Here is a 4,645-nt window from a genome sequence, read left to right on the forward strand (position 1 = left end):
TGAGAATGTAGACTGGTGCAGCCAATATGGAAATCAGTGTGGAGACTCCTCAAAAAACAAGACTGGAAATCCCATTCAAACCAGCTATCACCCTACTGGAAATTTTCCCGGAGGAACTGAAAACATCATATAATAGAGATATTTGTGCACTTTTGTTTATAGTAGTGCAATTTGTGATAGCCATATTTTGGAGATAACCAAGGTGCTTGTCACCTAAGGAATGAATGAAAAAGATGTAATGTTTTTATACAATGGAGTATTACTTAGTTATAAGGAATGATAAACTGTAAGCCTTCATATATAAGTAGATGCTACTTGAAGATATATTCATCAGTGAAATAAACAAGATTCACATATATAAATATTGTATAGTCTCCCTACTGTAAGAACTCAAAAGATGAAATAAAATTGGAAGGTATAACACTACTAAATGGAAAGTGAGAATTAAACAATGGAGAGAGGGCAAGGAGAAAAGCTAGTAAGCATGGCAGGGGCAAAACCATGCTTTTATAAACACAAGATGTTTAAGGCAATGATGCTAATAATCTCCATCAGGTTCTTTAAAGTATCAGTTAGCTGGCAGGATTCTCACCCTGACTAACTATATATGCTGATGCCTGATAACTGAGCAAATGCCATGAAGATTGCAGTGTGTAGTGTAGCCATGCTTGGAACCCCTGTCATTCTGGTCTTCTAAAAGCGTACCGCTTCTTGTGTCATATCAGTTACTACTATACTCTCTCTTACGTAGATGTTTGTGAAAAAAAAAAAAAACCTAATTAATGAAAACAAGAGATAAGAAAAAAGTCTTAGTGCTGTCCTGCTACAATGTCATATATGTTTAGATTTCTACATTTCTGTGTAAAAATTTGTAATTGTTAATGTCTATTTGTCTTACTATTTTTTATTTTTTTAAATTTTTTCATTTCTGTACAGATTTAAAGTGCAGCATGTCGGGGCTGGTGAGATGGCTCAGTGGTCTAAAGCACCTACTTAGAACAAGCTTAGCAAAGCATCAGGGACCGCGGTTCGATCCCCCAGCACCACATGCCAGCCCCGCCCCCTGGTGGGCTGAGCGGGCCACACACACCACACACACTCTCTCTCTCTCTCTCTCTCTCTCTCTCTCAAATAAAAAAAAGTCTTAAAAAAGTAAAAATAAAAAAAAATAAAGTGCAGCATGTCAAAGATTCATGAAAAAAAACCTGTTCCATGTTATGTCTAAGGCATTTGATATTCAGACAGTGATGTTAAACTGAACAGCCCATGTTTTAGGGTAATAATACCATTAATTTTCTCTTCTGGGTGGTTAACAACTTAAGGTTGCAGACCAAACAATTAGAGAAAAAGAAAGTCTACAAGGATAGCCAATATTGTGGTCCTAGCTCTTCAAGGTCAGTGAGGACATAGGATATAAGAGAACCTGTACTGTAACTCAATGATGTCCCAAATTTTGTGATCATGGAGATTATGGGGCAACAGTACAAAGTGATCAAGTATGTAGTGTGTGCTTAAGGAGAATGATCTAGAGAGAAAACATTTAGGGTTTCATAGAGAGCAAATTGCTCAAGCAATGGCTATGACTCATCCACATGTCTGACACTCATCCACATGGCTGACACCGACAAAGGATCTACAAACTGTGACACAGGGTTTCAGGGTAAATCTTGAGGGGTTTTGACTGACCTTGTCATTTAAAACAATTACATTTTTTGTTGTATGGGTCTTGCTTTGTCTTGGTCTTAACCATCCATCAGAAAAGTATAGTTCACTTTGCTGAATTCATGTGCCTACAATATATGAATGGCAATGGAATACACATCTCTGACAAAAGTAGACAAAAAGGGGATATAAATGAAGCACCATTTTGTAACAAATATATATATATATACATATATATACATATACATATATATAATAGCATAAATATACATCTACTTTCTCTTAATTCAATGAGAAGAAACTTTTCAACTAATAGTGTTTAGACATGATATAATATTGGCATCTTGTAGTATGAATAACTACTTCAAAGACAGCAATATGCATTGTGTTAATTATTGTAACTCTTCTGCTAACCTGTTTTTTAGCTGTCTCTTTGCTACTTCTTTCTCCATAAAATCGATATGAAAAAAGTGAATAAGGATAGGAAAGCAAGAAATTAAATTTTACATATTTGCAGATAGCATGCTGCTCTACATAGAAACCCCAAAAATTCTACAAAAAGACATGTAGATTTAATAAGGAAATTCAGTAGTATAGCAACATACACAGTCAACATGGAAAAATTAATAGCATTTCTGTACACTGTCAATGAACCCACTAAAAGAGAAATTATGGAAATGAAGCCTATCACAATAAAATCCCCAAAATTGAAATACTTAGTAATCATTATCAGAAATTATGTAAAAGTTTTATAGATCTAACATTTTACTACTCTATAAGAAGTGATCAAAGAAGATTTGAGATAATAGATATTGTTTGCTCCTGTATAAGAAGATTCAACACTGTGAAAATGACCATACTCCCAAAATTGTTATATCCAATACAATGCCAATTAATATACCATTGGCATACCTCACAGATATAGAAAAACATTCTTAAAATTTATCTGGAATGAGAATGTACCTAAAATGCAAAAGGAATCCCTGATAACAAAGGAAAGGCAGGAGACATCACAATCCCTGCCCAGGGTAGGCTCGCGGCGCCGCGTCTGCTCTGCGCTCGCTCTCTAGGTCCTGCTCTCTTCAGGAGGTTGCTCCGCACGCTCTGTGTCCCTGCGACCGCCGCGGCGAAGATGGCCTCAGGAGTACAACTTGCTGATGAAGTATGTCGCATTTTTTATGATATGAAAGTTCGGAAATGCTCCACACCAGAGGAAAGAAAGAAGGCTGTCCTTTTTTGTCTCAGTGCAGACAAAAAGTGCATCATTGTTGAAGAAGGCGAAGAGATCTTGGTTGGAGATGTGGGTGTGACCTTCACCGATCCCTTCAAGCACTTCGTGGGGATGCTTCCTGAAAAGGATTGTCGCTATGCTTTGTATGATGCAAGCTTCGAGACTAAGGAGTCCAGGAAAGAAGAGCTGATGTTCTTTTTGTGGGCTCCAGAACTGGCCCCTCTGAAGAGTAAGATGATCTACGCCAGCTCCAAGGACGCCATCAAAAAGAAGTTCCAAGACATAAAACACGAATGTCAAGCAAATGGGCCAGAAGACCTCAACCGGGCTTGCATTGCTGAAAAGCTGGGTAGGTCCTTGACCGTAGCCTTTGAAGGGTGCACCGTGTAGCGTCATTCCAGTGCCACAGTCAAAAGCTTCCGTGTTAATGTTACCCTCTTGCTCAATAAGTAAAGCAGATGCATTTACGCCAGGGTCTCCCTGAGGGGAGCTGTCTTGTCATCTTAGAGTAAATATTCTATAAACCTGTGCAAATGCCGCCCTAAATAAACCTAGCATCCAAAGTGTAATTGGTGTGAAATGAAATTCTTGCTGGCCAAATGCCTGTTTTGATGAGTTGACTTACAAAGATTTTTGTTAAGCTCAGGATTTTTAATAACAGTTCACAAAACAGAGTAGTGGCCATTTGAAGAGAATGGTTCTGTCTTTCCTTAACCTTAACAGTTAATGTTTCTTTTGCTTAGAAAATTGATTACAATCTGGTTACAATTTTGGCCCAGAATTCTTCCTTGACCCAAACAATGGGATGTTCTCTAACAGTGCACTAACTGCTAGCAGCCGCAGCCCTGGGCAGCCTCTAGCCCTCTCTGCCATGCACCCCTGTGACTCCCACTCATCTTGTGAAGCCCCCTCCAGGGGTGCAGCACGGGAGGGCCTGGCTGTCCTCAGACCTATGGGCTGTCACCTTGCATGGTGGCATGGCTTCAGGAGATGGGATGTCTAATCTAATGCAAATTAGGGCTCAGCTGTAGTCAGCTTTCTAGTGAAAATAATCACCACCTAGGTAGGCTAGGACACTGCACACCCGTGGCTCCCTCTGAGCTGCACACCCAGTGCATGTGATGGCAGGAACCTGAGTGTCTCCTCTGGGGTCTGGGAGAGCTTTGTTTCCTAGAGCAGTCTGTCACTTGTGTGGAGTGGGGAGCTGTGCCCAGTGACATGTGAATGTGATTGCCCTTACCACCATAGGCATGACGCTTGAACAAGAGAAGTGCACAGCTGATCTTAAAAGTAGCAGTTACTGCTGGCTTTATGTAATAAAGGAAGCATTTTTAACTTCAAAAAAAAAAAAAACAATAAACAATCCCTGGCCCAAAATTATGCTACTAAGCTACAGTGATAAAATGAGCATGCTTCTGACAAACAAATCCAGACCTGAGCATCAGTGGAACAGATTAGAAGGTACAGACACAATTCCAGAAACCCTCAGCCACCTGATCTTTCTCAAAGGGGCCAAACATGTTCAAGGAAGCAAAATTAGCCTCTTTAAAAAATGGTGTCTTTAACTAAGCTACTGCACTGCAGATGGTAATTTGTAATAGTTGTTTCATGTTGGGAGTGCCTGTCATTGTGGTATTCTGAATATGGGCTGCTTGTCATGACATGCCAGTTACTGCTAAAATGTCTCTTGGGTAGGTGGATGTTCAAGAAGAAGGGGGTGGTGAATGAAAGCAAGAGACAGGAAAAGGAATA

General features: G+C 39.6%; 1 pseudogene; it reads left to right on the plus strand.

Annotated features, from left to right (window-relative positions):
• The first annotated feature begins 2,690 nt into the window (after positions 1-2,690).
• On the plus strand, positions 2,691-3,750 carry LOC101593207 (annotated as a pseudogene).
• Positions 3,751-4,645: the final 895 nt, after the last annotated feature.

This window comes from Octodon degus, unplaced genomic scaffold, assembly GCF_000260255.1.
Source record: "Octodon degus isolate 3935 unplaced genomic scaffold, OctDeg1.0 scaffold02486, whole genome shotgun sequence".
Lineage (NCBI taxonomy): Eukaryota > Metazoa > Chordata > Mammalia > Rodentia > Octodontidae > Octodon > Octodon degus.